At 38.8% G+C, this 14,386-nt stretch overlaps 1 non-coding gene and 1 pseudogene across 1 annotated transcript; both read left to right on the top strand.

Annotated features, from left to right (window-relative positions):
* Positions 1 to 8,074: 8,074 nt before the first annotated feature.
* Positions 8,075 to 8,182, top strand: LOC112799211 (small nucleolar RNA R71). Its single transcript, XR_003200787.1, has one exon. It is a non-coding gene; the product is annotated as a small nucleolar RNA R71 (small nucleolar RNA).
* A 5,511-nt stretch (positions 8,183 to 13,693) lies between these two features.
* LOC112798369 (small nucleolar RNA R71) lies at positions 13,694 to 13,783 on the top strand (annotated as a pseudogene).
* The last annotated feature ends 603 nt before the right edge of the window (positions 13,784 to 14,386 follow it).

A 14,386-nucleotide genomic window follows, 5' to 3' on the forward strand; every position in this document is an offset into this window, starting at 1 on the left:
TGAGTTCGAGCTGAGTGCGGAATGCAAGGAGGCGTTTGATAAGCTGAAGACCTCCTTGACCCAAGCACCTATTGTGAGAGGGCCAGACTAGAGTCAACCATTTGAGATTATGTGTGATGCCTCCAACCATACAGTAGGAGCGGCGCTGGCTCAGTGCGGTGGTAAAGACCCTTTTATAATTGCCTATACATCTAAGACCTTAGACGCTGCTCAATCTAATTATACTACCACTGAAAAAGAGCTTCTGGCTATTGTTTTTGCTCTAGATAAATTTTGAGCCTACTTACTTGGTACTAAGGTGGTAGTATACTTAGATCATGCGGCTCTAAAATATCTATTAGCTAAGAAAGAATCCAAACCAAGGCTCATACCTTGGATATTGCTGCTGCAAGAATTTGATTATAAATTAAGGATAGGAGTGGTTCCCAGAATTTAGTAGCGGACGACCTGAGTCGCCTTGAGCACATTAAGATTGACTCCACTCCTATCAACGATACTTTTCCATTTGACAGCTTGCACGCAATATCTAAGGTAGTTCCTTGGTACGCACTTATAGCTAATTATCTTGTTAGTCATACCTTCCCTCCTGATTTTACTAAGCATCAAAAGGACAAGCTTAAAAGTGAGTCCAAATATTATATATGGGATGACCCATATTTATGGAGATGTGGTGCTGAATAGATAATTAGGAAGTGTGTGCCATAATCAGAATTCCAGTCAATCTTAGAGGCCTGCCACTCTTCAGAAAGTGGTGGACATTTTGGTCCTCAAAGGACAGCTAGAAAAATTCTAGACTGTAGATTCTGGTGGCTCACACTATTTAAAGATGCCACTACTTTCTGTGAATCTTGCTCCCCATGCCAGAGGTTTGGGAATATATCCAAGAGGGATGAGATGCCCCAACAACCTATGTTGTTCTGTAAAATTTTTTATGTGTGGGGCATTGACTTCATGGGTCCTTTTCCAAACTCTCATGGTTTCTTATATGTTCTGTTAGCTGTAGATTATATTTCTAAATGGGTGGAAGCAATTCCTACCCGCGCTGATGATGCTAACACTGTACTCTCTTTTGTTCAAAATAAAATTATCTGTCACTTTGAATCACCACGAGCAATCGTGAGTGATCAAGGCACTCACTTCTGTAACAGAAGATTAACAGGTCTACTACGGAAACATGGGATTGTTCACAAGGTGGCCACAGCTTACCACCCCAGACCAATGGACAAGCCGAGGTGTCAAATAGAGAGATAAAGCGTATCCTGGAGAAGATCATCAAGCCTCATAGAAAAGACTGGAGCACCAGGCTTGCAGATGCGCTTTGGGCATATCGAACTGTGTACAAGACTCCAATCGAAATGAGTCCCTTCTGCCTAGTTCTCGGAAAGGCTTGTCACCACCCAGTGGAGGTGGAGCACAAGGCTTTCTGGGCAATTGATAGCGCAAAAATGTGATTTCTGATAATGGCATTCATGTTCGTTCTCTCCCTGGTAATGGCGCCAAAAACTTGGTGCACGATACCATGGTCCAAACATAACTTCACAACTTCGCACAACTAACCAGCAAGTGCACTGGGTCGTCCAAGTAATAAACCTTACGTGAGTAAGGGTCGATCCCACGGAGATTGTTGGTATGAAGCAAGCTATGGTCATCTTGTAAATCTCAGTTAGGCGGATAATAAATGGTTATGGAGTTTTCGAATAATAATAATAAATAAACATAAAGTAAAGATAGAAATACTTATGTAAATCATTGGTGAGAATTTTAGATAAGTGTATGGAGATGCTTTGTCCCTGTTGGATCTCTGCTTTCCTACTACCTTCATCCAATCCTTCTTACTCCTTTCCATGGAAAGCTGTATGTAGGGCATCACCGTTGTCAATGGCTACATCCCATCCTCTCAGTGAAAATGGTCCAAATGCTCTGTCACAGCACGGCTAATCATCTGTCGGTTCTCGATCATGTCGGAATAGAATCCATTGATTCTTTTGCGTTTACATCATGCCTAACAATCACGAGTTTGAAGCTCGTCACAGTCATTCAATCCCTGAATCCTACTCAGAATACCACAGACAAGGTTTAGACTTTCTGGATTCTCATGAATGCCGCCATCAATTCTAGCTTATAGCACGAAGATTCTGATTGAGGAATCCAAGAGATATGTGCCCGGTCTAAGATAGAACGGAGGTGGTTGTCAGTCACGCGTTCATAGGTGAGAATGATGATGAGTGTCACGGGTCATCACATTCGTCATGGTGAAGTGCAACGAATATCTTAGAACAGGAATAAACTGAATTGAATAGAAAATAGTAGTAATTGCATTAAAACTCGAGGTACAGCAGAGCTCCACACCCTTAATCTATGGTGTGTAGAAACTCCACCGTTGAAAATACATAAGTGATGAAGGTCCAGGCATGGCCGAATGGCCAGCCCCCAAAACGTGATCACAAGATCAAAAATACAATCTAGGATCTGGTCAAAAGACTGAATGGTCAAAGACACCTAGTACAATAGTAAAATGTCCTATTTATACTAGACTAGCTACTAAGGTTTATAGAAGTAAGTAATTGATGCAGAAATCCACTTCCGGGGCCCACTTGGTGTGTGCTTGGGCTTAGCTTGAGCTTTACACGTGCAGAGGCTTCTTTTGGAGTTGAACGCCAAGTTGTAACGTGTTTTTGGCATTCAACTCTGGTTCGTGACGTGTTTCTGGCGTTTGACTCCAGAATGCAGCATGGAACTGGCGTTGAGAGCCAGTTTACGTCATCTAATCTCGAATAAAGTATGGACTATTATATATTGCGGGAAAGCTCTGAATGTCTACTTTCCAAAGCCATTAAGAGCGGGCCATTTGGAGTTCTGTAGCTCCAGAAAATCTATTTCGAGTGTAGGGAGGTCAGAATCCAACAGCATCAGCAGTCCTTTGTCAGCCTTCTATCAGAGTTTTTCTTAGGTCCCTCAATTTCAGCCAGAAATTACCTAAAATCATAGAAAAACACACAAACTCATAGTAAAATCCAGAAATGTGAATTTAGCTTATAAACTAATGAAATCATCCCTAAAAGTAGCTAGATCCTACTAAAAACTACCTAAAAACAGTGCCAAAAAGCGTATAAATTATCCGCTCATCACAACACCAACCTTAAATTGTTGCTTGTCCCCAAGCAACTGAAAATCAAATAGGATAAAAAGAAGAGAATATACTATAAATCTCAAAATATCAATGAATATTAGTTCTAACTAGATCAGCAGGACTTGTAGCTTTTTGCTTCTGAACAGTTTTGGCATCTCACTTTTTCCTTTGATGTTAAGAATGATTGGCATCTCTAGGAACTTAGAATTTCAGGTAGTGTTATTGATTCTCCTAGTTAAGTATGTTGATTCTTGAACACAGCTACTTTTATGAGTCTTGGTCGTGGCCCTAAGCACTTTGTTTTCCAGTATTACCACCGGATACATAAATGCCACAGACACATGACTGGGTGAACCTTTTCAGATTGTGACTCAAATTTGCTAAAGTCCCCAGTTAGAGGTGTCCAGAGCTCTTATGCACACTCTTTTTGCTTTGGATCACGACTTTAACCACTCAGTCTCAAGCTTTTCACTCGGACCTGCATGCCACAAGCACATGGTTAGGGACAGCTTGATTTAGCTGCTTAGGCCTGGATTTTAGTTCCTTTGGATCTCCTATCCATTGATGCTCAAAGCCGTGGATCCTTTTTACCCTTGCCTTTTGGTTTTAAGGGCTATTGGCTTTTTCTGCTTGCTTTTTCTTTTTCTTTCTGTATTTTTTTCGCCACCCTTTTTTTCGCAAGCTTTTGCTATTCACTGCTTTTTCTTGCTTCAAGAATCAAATTTATGATTTTTCAGATTATCAATAACATTTCTCTTTGTTCATCATTCTTTCAAGAGCCAACAATTTTAACATTCATAAACAACAAGATAAAAAATATGCACTGTTCAAGCATTCGTTCAGAAAACAAAAAGTATTGTCACCACATCAATATAATTAAACTAAATTCAAGAATAAATTTGAAACTCATGTACTTCTTGTTCTTTTTGTATTAAAACATTTTTCATTTAAAAGAGATGAAGGATTTATGGAATTTTTCATAGCTTGAAGACATAGTTACTAAATACTAATGATCATGCAGGAAAGACACAAACATAGATAAACATTAAGCATAAAAACCGAAAAATAGAGAAATAAGAACAAAGAATGAGTCCACCTCAGTGATGGTGGCACTTTCTTCTTGAAGAACCAATGATGTCCTTGAGCTCTTCTATGTCTCTTCCTTGCCTTTGTTGCTCCTCCCTCATTGCTTTTTGATCTTCTCTAATTTCATGGAGAATGATGGAGTGCTCTTGATGTTCCACCCTTAATTGATCCATATTGTAACTCAAATCTTCTAGAGAAATGTTGAGTTGTTCCCAATAGTTGTTGGGAGGAAAGTGCATCCCTTGAGACATCTTTGGGATTTCTTAGTGATGAGCTTCCTCGTGCGTCTCTTGGGATCCATGAGTGGGCTCTCTTGTTTCTCAATCCTCTTCTTAGTGATGGGCTTATCCTCCTTCATGGGGATGTCTCCTTCTATGATAACTCCAGCTGAGTAACATAGATGGCAAATAAGATGAGGAAAAGCTAGCCTTGCCATGGTGGAGGACTTTTCGGCTATTTTGTAGAATTCAAGGGAGATGACTTCATGAACTTCTACTTCCTCTCCATTCATGATGCTATGAATCATGATGGCCCAATCCACAGTAACTTTAGATCGATTGCTAGTGGGGATGATGAAGCGTTGGATGAACTCCAACCATCCTCTAGCCACAGGCTTGAGGTCCAGTCGTCTTAATTGAACTGGCTTGCCTTTAGAGACTCTTTTCCATTGAGCTCCTTCAATACATATATCCATAAGGACTTGGTCCAACCTTTGATCAAAGTTGACCCTTCTAGTGTAAGGGCGTACATCTCCTTGCATCATGGACAAGTTGAATGCCAACCTCACATTTTCCGAACTAAAATCTAAGTATTTCCTCCGACCCATTGTAAGATAATTCTTTGGATTCAGATTCACACTTTGATCATGGTTCCTAGTGATCCATGCATTGGCATAGAACTCTTGAACCATTAAGATTCTGACTTATTGAATAGGGTTGGTCAGAACTTTCCAACCTCTTCTTTGGATCTCATGTCGGATCTCGGATACTCATTTTTCTTGAGTTTGAAAGGGACCTCAGGGATCACCTTCTTCTTGGCCACAACATCATAGAAGTGGTCTTGATGGGCTTTGGAGATGAATCTTTCCATCTCCCATGACTTGGAGGTGGAAGCTTTTGTCTTCCCTTTCCCTTTTCTAAAGGTTTCTCCGGCCTTAGGTGCCATCAATGGTTATGGAAAAACAAAAATCTATGCTTTTACCACATCAAACTTAGAATATTGCTTGCCCTCGAGCAAGAGAAGAAAGAAGAAGAAGAAGAAAAAGAAGAAGAAGAAAATATGGAGGAAAGGAAGAAGTGTTTGGTTTCAGCCAAGGGGAAGAAGAGAGGGTTGTGGTGTGTGAAAATGAAGAAGGATAGAGGGTTTTGTATAGTGAAGGGAGAAGGAGTAGGTTTGGCTATTTAGGGTGGGTTTGGGTAGGAAAGAGATTTTGAATTTTGAAGGTAGGTGGGGTGTATGGGGAAGAGTGGATGGATGTGAGTGGTGAAGAGGTGATAGGGAAGAGAGATTGAGGTGATTGGTGAAGGGTTTTGGGGAAGAGTGTTATTAGATTGTGTGAAGAGGAGAGAAGGTGAGTTGAGGTAGGTGGGGATCCTGTGGGGTCCACAGATCCTGAGATGATCCTATGGGATCCACAGATCTTAAGGTGTTAAGGATTTACATCCCTGCACCAATGAGGCATGTAAAACACCCTCTATATGCAATCCTGGCATTCAACACCAGATTGATGCTTGTTTCTGGCGTTGAATGCCAGCTTCATGCTTGTTTTGGACTTTCAACGCCCATTTATAGCATGTTTCTGGCGTTGAATGCCAGTTCCATGCTTGTTTCTGGCGTTCAGTGCCAGCTCTCCTCAGGGTGTATTTCTGGTGTCTGAATGCCAGGATGCTGCTTGTTTCTAGCATTCAACGCTAGATCCATGCTCTGTTCTGGCGTTGAACACCAGCCAGATGCTCCTTACTGGCGTTTAAATGCCAGTAAGCCCTTCTTCTAGGGTGTGCTTTTTCTTCTGCTATTTTTGATTTTGTTTTTAATTTTAGTATTTATTTTGTGACTCCACATGATCATGAACCTAATAAAACATAAAATAAAAATAAAAGAAAAATAAAAAAAGATAAATAAAAATTGGGTTGCCTCCCAATAAGCGTTTCTTTAATGTCAATAGCTTGACAGTGGGCTCTCATGGAGCCTCACAGGTGATCAGGTCAATGTTTTAGACTCCCAACACCAAACTTAGAGTTTTGATATGGAGATTCAACACCAAACATAGAGTTTGGCTGTGGCCTCCCAACACCAAACTTAGAGTTTGATTGTGGGGGCTCTGTTTGACTCTGTACTGAGAGAAGCTTTTCATGCTTCCTCTCCATTGTTAAAGAAGAACACCCTTGGGTCTTAAACACAAGGTAGTCCCCATTCAATTGAAGGACTAATTCTCCTCTGTTAACATCTATCACAGCTCCTGTGGTGGCTAGGAAAGGTCTTCCAAGGATGAAATCAGCAAGTATATAAAGGCCTTCAACCTTTACCAACACGTCCTCTACCAATCCATAAGCTTGTCTTACTGACTTGTCTGCCATTTGCAATGAGAATATGGCAGGCTGTACCTCAATGATCTCCAGCTTCTCCATTACAGAGAGTGGCATAATATTTATGCCTGACCTTAGGTCACACAGAGCCTTCTCAAAGGTCATGGTACCTATGGTACATGGTACCTATGGTACATGGTATTAAGAATTTGCCAGGATCTTGTCTCTTTTGAGGTAAAGTTTGCTGAATCCATGTATCTAGTTCATTAATGAGCAAGGGAGGTTGACCTTCCCAAATCTCATTACCAAACAATTTGGCATTCAGCTTCATGATGGCTCCTAGATATTGAGCAACTTGCTCTCCAGTTACATCTTCATCCTCTTTAGAGGAAGAATAGTCTTTAGAGCTCATGAATGGCAGAAGGAGATTTAATGGGATCTCTATGGTTTCTATATGAGCCTCAGATTCCTTTAGGTCCTTAATAGGGAACTCCTTCTTGCTTGAGAGACGTCCCATGAGGTCTTCCTCATTGGGATTCACGTCCTCTCATTCCTCTCTAGGTTCGGCCATGTTGATTATGTCAATGGCCTTGCACTCTCTTTTTGGATTCTCTTCAATATTGCTTGGAAGAGTACTAGGAGGAGTTTCAGTGACTTTCTTACTCAGCTGGCCCACTTATGCCTCCAAATTTCTAATGGAGGACCTTGTTTCACTCATGAAACATAAAGTGGCCTTAGACAGATCAGAGACTAAGTTTGCTAAGTTAGAGGTGCTCTGCTCAGAATTCTCTGTCTGTTGCTGAGAAGATGATGGATAAGGCTTGCTATTGCTGAGCCTATTTCTTCCACCATTATTAAAGCCTTGTTGAGGCTTTTGTTGATCCTTCCATGAGAAATTTGGATGATTTCTCCATGATGAATTATAGGTGTTTCCATAAGGTTCACCCATATAATTTACCTCTGCCATTGCAGGGTTCTCAGGATCATAAACTTCTTCTTCAGAAGATGCCTCTTTAGTACTATTGGATGCATTTTGCCATCCATTCAGACTTTGAGAAATCATGTTGACTTGCTGAGTCAACATTTTGTTCTAAGCCAATATGGCATTCAGAGCATCAATTTCAAGAACTCCTTTCCTTTGAGGCGTCCCATTACTCACGGAATTCCTCTCAGAAGTGTACATGAATTGGTTATTTGCAATCATGTCAACGAGTTCTTGAGCTTCTGTAGGCGTTTTCTTTAGGTGAATGGATCCATCTACAGAATGTTCCAGTGACATCTTAGAGAATTCAGATAGACCATAATAGAATATATCCAAAATGGTCCATTCAGAAAGCATGTCAGAAGGACACCTTTTGGTCATCTGCTTGTATCTTTCCCAAGCTTCATAGAGGGATTCACCATCTTTTTGTTTGAAAGTCTGAACATCCACTCTAAGCTTGCTCAGCTTTTGAGGAGGAAAGAACTTAGCCAAAAAGGCCATGACCAGCTTATCCCATGAGTCCAGGCTATCTTTAGGTTGTGAATCTAACCATATTCTAGCTTTGTCTCTTACAGCAAAAGGGAAAAGCATGAGCCTGTAGACTTCAGGATCTACTCCATTAGTCTTAACAGTCTCACAGATCTGCAAGAACTCAGTTAAAAACTAGTAGGGATCTTCTGATGGAAGTCCATGGAACTTGCAGTTCTGTTGCAGTAGAGCAACTAGTTGAGGTTTCAGCTCAAAATTGTTTGCTCCAATGGCAGGGATTGAGATGCTTCTTCCATCAAATTTGGAAGTAGGTGTAGTATAGTCACCAAGCATCCTCCTTGCATTATTATTTTCAGCTACCATCTCCTCTTCCCTTTCGAAAATTTCTGTAAGGTTGTCTCTGGATTGTTGTAATTTAGCTTCTCTTAGTTTTCTCTGCAGAGTCCTTTTAGGTTCAGGATCTGCTTCAACAAGAATATTCTTATCCTTGCTCCTGCTCATATGAAAAAGAAGGGAACAGAAAATAATAATAGGGATCCTCTTTACCACAGTAGAGACATTCCTTTATGTTAGTAGAAGAAGAAAGGAATAAGAGTGAAGAAGAATGAAGAATCCAAACACAAGGGTGAAGATAGGTTCAGATTCTTGAGATGAAGAGAAGTGTTAGTAAATAAATAAATAAATAGAAAATGATGAAAGGGAGGAGTTTTCGAAAATAAATTTTGAAAAATAAGTTAGTGATTTTCGAAAATTAAGAGAAGAAATAAATTAAAATTAAAATTTGAAATAATTAATTAATTAAAAGAATTTTGAAAAAGAAAAAGATGATTTTCGAAGATTAGAGAGGGAAAGGTAGTTAGGTGGTTTTGAAAAAGATAAGAAACAAACAAAAAGATAGTTAGTTAGTTGAAAAAGATTTGAAAATCAAATTTGAAATGATAAGAAGATAAGAAGATATTTTGAAATCAAATTTTTGAAAAAGATATGATAGAAAAGATATTTTGAAAAAGAATTGATTTTTAAAATTAAAATTGATTACCTAACTAACAAGAAACTAAAAGATATGAATCTAGAATTTAAAGATTGAACCTTTCTTAACAAGAAAGTAACAAACTTCAAATTTTGGATCAAAACCAATGATGCATGCAAGAACACTATGAATGTCAAGATGAACACCAAGAACACTTTGAAGATCAAGATGAACATCAAGAACATATTTTTAAAAAATTTTTGATACAAATAAAACATGCAAGACACCAAACATAGAAATCTTTAATGCTTAGACATTATGAATGCAAAAATGCACATGAAAAACATCATACAACACAAAACAAGAAAATTTAAAGATCAAACAAGAAGACTTACCAAGAACAACTTGAAGATCATGAAGAACACTATGAATGCATGAATTTTCAAAAAATGCAAGAACAAGATGAATATGCAATTGACACCAAACTTAAAACATGACATAAGACTCAAACAAGAATCACAAAATATTTTTGGTTTTTTTATGATTTTATGATTTTTTTTCTCGAAAAACATATGGAAAAAGAAAATAAGAAATTCAAATTTTTTAAGAAGAATTCCAGGAATCTTTCAATGTTAGCCTAAAGCTCCAATACAAGGGTTGGACATGGCTTAATGGCCAGCCAGCTTTAGGATATAAATCAGGCATGCAACAGCTGATACTTCATCCAACTCCATATACATGCCTTTTATTTTGACAAGTGGAAGCCTCAATCCAAAAGAATTTGGATATGGCTTTACAGCCAGCTAGGCTTCAACTTGTTACATGAAACTCTAGAATCCATTCTTAAAAATTCTGAAGTCATAGAATAATTTATTTATTTATTTATTTTTGAAAATAGGGATAAATTTTGAAAAAAATTTTGAAGATAAAATTACCTAATCTGAGCAACAAGATGAACCTTCAGTTGTCCAAACTAGAACAATCCCCGGCAACGGCGCCAAAAACTTGATAGCGCAAAATTGTGATTTCTGATAATGGCATTCATGTTCGTTCTCTCCCTGGTAATGGTGCCAAAAACTTGGTGCATGATACCATGGTCCAAACATAACTTCACAACTTCGCACAACTAACCAGCAAGTGCACTGGGTCATCCAAGTAATAAACCTTACGTGAGTAAGGGTCGATCCCATGGAGATTGTTGGTATGAAGCAAGCTATGGTCATCTTGTAAATCTCAGTTAGGCAGATAATAAATGGTTATGGAGTTTTTGAATAATAATAATAAATAAACAGAAAGTAAAGATAGAAATACTTATGTAAATCATTGGTGAGAATTTTAGATAAGTGTATGGAGATGCTTTTTCTGTAAGTAAAGATAGATCCAACTATTAATGCTTTTTCTGTAGTTTTGTAATTCTTTTGAGCATCATTTAATATACGAATAGCATAGTAAATGACATGCATAAGCTTGCCTCACCTATATCCTAAAACAGCTCCTATAGCATAATCACTAGCATCACACATTAATTCAAATGGCAAATCCCAGTCAGGAGGAGCTATGATGGGAGCAGAGGTAAGGTTTTCTTTTAGAATTTCAAAAGCATGCAGACAGTCATCATCAAATATAAAAGGAACATTAGCAACCAATAGGTTGCTCAATGGTTTAGCAATTTTAGAAAAATCCTTTATAAATCTTCTGTAAAATCTTGCATGACCCAAGAAACTCTTGACTGCCTTAACATTAGTTGGTAGTGGTAATTTTTCAGTTACCTCCACTTTTGCTCTATCAACCTCAATTCCCTTGCTTGAAATCCGGTGTCCAAGAACAATACCTTTCGTAACCATAAAATAACATTTCTCCCAATTTAAAACAAGGTTTGATTCTTGGCACTTTTCAAGACTAGAGATAAATGCTTAAGGCAGGATTCAAAAGAATTACCAAAAACAAAAAAATCATCCATAAATACCTCAATAAAATTTTTAACCATATAAAAAAAATTGAAAGCATACACCTTTGAAAGGTTGCTGGGGCATTATAGAGTCCAAACGGCATTCTTTGGTATGCAAATACTCCAAAAGGACATGTGAATACCGTTTTCTCTTGATCTTGAGGGTCCACTGCAATTTGATTATATCCAGAATATCCATCTAGAAACAATAAAAAGTATGACCAGCTAACCTCTCAAGCATCTGATCAATAAAAGGCAAGGGAAAGTGATCCTTCCTTGTAGCAGTGTCGAGGCTTCTGTAATCTATACATATTTGCCATCCTATGATGGTCCTTGTGGGAATTAGCTCATTCTTTTCATTCTTGATCACTGTCATCTCTCCTTTCTTGGGAACTACCTGCACGGGACTCACCCAAGGGCAGTCAGAAATAGGGTATATAATGCCGGCTTCCCATTACCTCTTTTTAGACCACCTCTTTCATGGTTGGATTTAGCTGTCTTTGTGGTTACACAATTGGTTTAGCATCATCTTCAAGAAGAATCTTCTGCATACACTTGGTTAGACTAATCCCCTTTAAATCACCAATGGTCCATCCAAGAGCCGTTTTGTGACTCTTGAGCACAGTAATTAGCGCCTCTTCCTCATCAGGTTTCAAAGAAGAGCTAATAAGAACTGGATATGAATCATTTTCACCTAAGAACACATATTTGAAAGAAGGAGGCAAAGGCTTTAGCTCAAGCTTAGGGACTTCTCCCTTTGTGTTAGGCGTGCATATCATGTCCTTCTGAGGTGGTGAATCATCAATCTCAAGCAAATCATCCTCAGAGAGAGGATTCAGAACATCATCAAGTATCTCGGCTTCTAGTACCTCTTGAACAAGTGGTTCCACAACATCAACTCTCATACACCCCTCAGAATCATTAGGGTGTTTAATAGCTTCAAAAACGTTAAGGACCACCTGTTCTTCATTAATCCTCATGGTTAATTCACCCTTTTGCACATCAAGAGCTCTACCTATCGCTAAAAAAGGTCTCCCAAGAATAATAGAGAACTTTTTATCCCCTTCCATATCCAATATGACAAAATCAACAAGAAAAATAAATAGACCCACATTTCACAAGTAAATCTTCAACAACCCCCATAGGAATTTTAATAGAAAGATCAGCAAGTTGAAGAGAAATATGAGTGGGTTTTACCTCATCAATTTGGAGCTTTTTCATCTCTGAAAGTGGCATGAGGTTGATGCTAGCTCCAAGATCACACAAAGCTCTCTGAATAGTGACATCTCCAATGGTGTAAGAAATTACAAAGCTTCCTGGGTCTTGCATCTTCTCAGGAAGGTTATGTTGCATAATAGCACTGTATGCCTTTGTCAACACCACTGTCTCATTTTCCTTCTAATTCCTCTTATTAGTCAATAGTTCTTTCATGAATTTAGCATAGAGAGGCATTTGCTCAAGAGCTTCAACAAAAGGAATGTTGATTTGAAGCTTCTTAAAGACTTCTAAAAATCTGGAAAATTGCTTGTCATTGGAAGCCTTCTGGAGCCTTTGAGGGTATGGCATTTTATGCTTATATTTAGGAGCCTTAGGAAATGTAGGATGAGTGCCAAGAGAGACTGGGAATGGGTTGTCTGCACGCATAGGAGGGACGTGTTCTACCTCCTCTTTCTTCTCCTCTGGAGCTTCTTTTTCAACTAGCTCCTCATTGACCTTGGTCTCAGAACCAGCCACTTTACCACTTCTTAACTGAATAGCCTTGCAGTATTCTCTTGTATTTACCACTGTATCACCAAGAAGGGTATTAGGAGACCTCTCAGGTACTTGCTTGCTCAACTGGCCCACTTACACTTCTAAGTTTCTAAGTGAAGCTCTAGTCTCCTACATAAAACTTGCTAGTAGTGCTTCCAAATCAGTGTTTTTCTGTGGTTGAGAATTTGCTTGTTGAGGTGGTTGTTGTTGAGATGACTGAAACTGGCGGTTATTAAAATTATTCTGTTGAAAACCGTCCTGAGAATTATTATTAAAATTCTGTGGCCTCTGAGGTTGCTCTCTTCACCCTAAATTTGGATGATTTCTCTACCCCTAATTATAGGTCTTAGCATATGAATCATTATTGGGGTTTCTAGGAGCATTCCCCTTATAGTTGACCTGTTTAGAAGGAAATTGAGTATAATCATAATTCTCACCTTGCATGAAGCTACCAATCATGTAATAAGGAGCCTCTTGAGAGGCATTCTGAGCATTAATAGCTAAAACTTGCATCCCACTCAAGTGTTGAGTAAGCATATTAAACTGTTGAGACATATCCTTGTTTTAAGCAAGAATATCATCCAAGGTCTCCACTTCCAAAATGCTTTTCTTCTGAGGAGTCCCAGAGTTCAAAAGATTCTTGTTAGAGGAGTAAAGATATTGGTTGTTAGCAACCAATTCAATAAGCTTAGTAGTCTCTTCAGGCATTTTCTTCATGTGCAATGAACCACCTATAGAATTATCTAAACACATTTTGGACATTTCACATAGGCCTTCATAAAAGATCTCCAGTTGAGTCTATTTTAAAAATATGTCAGGGGGCATTGCCTGGTCTGTAGTTTGTACCTCTCCCAGGCTTCATAGAAGGTCTCACCATCTCTCTGTCTGAATGTCTGAACCTCCACCCTTAACTTAGTCAGCTTCTGTGATGGGAAGAATTTGGACAAAAATTCAGTGACCACCTTATCCCAAGTGTTCAGACTCTCCTTGGGCTAAGAATCTAGCCACATCTTTGCTCTATCCCTCACAACAAATGGAAAGAGCATGAGATTGTAAACCTCGGGATTCACTCCATTTGTTTTTCATAATGTCACAAATCTGCAGGAAACTAGAGATAAATTGGTTTGGATCTTCCTGCGGGAGTCCATGATACTGACAATTTTGCTACACCAGAGTGACTAACTGAGGCTTTAGCTTAAAGTTGTTTGTAGTTATAGGAGGCACCACAATACTATTCTCATAGAGATCTGGATTGGGAGTAGTGTATAAGCCAAGCAATCTTGTAGGTTGTACATTCTCATTCGGATTTGCCACATTAGCATTAACAGCACGATTATGATCCATAGTGGACTCTGCAGCTTCCTTTTCAATGGTCTCACTTAGATTTTCACTAGCCTTGTAAAGTCTAGCTTGTTGCAAGCGCCGCCTCAAAGTCCTTTTAGGTTCAGGATCAAAATCTGTACGTGGTTCCTTGTCCCTATTCTTGCTCATAAAGAAATAGAAA

Source organism: Arachis hypogaea, chromosome 4 (assembly GCF_003086295.3).
Source record: "Arachis hypogaea cultivar Tifrunner chromosome 4, arahy.Tifrunner.gnm2.J5K5, whole genome shotgun sequence".
NCBI classification, from domain to species: Eukaryota; Viridiplantae; Streptophyta; class Magnoliopsida; order Fabales; family Fabaceae; genus Arachis; species Arachis hypogaea.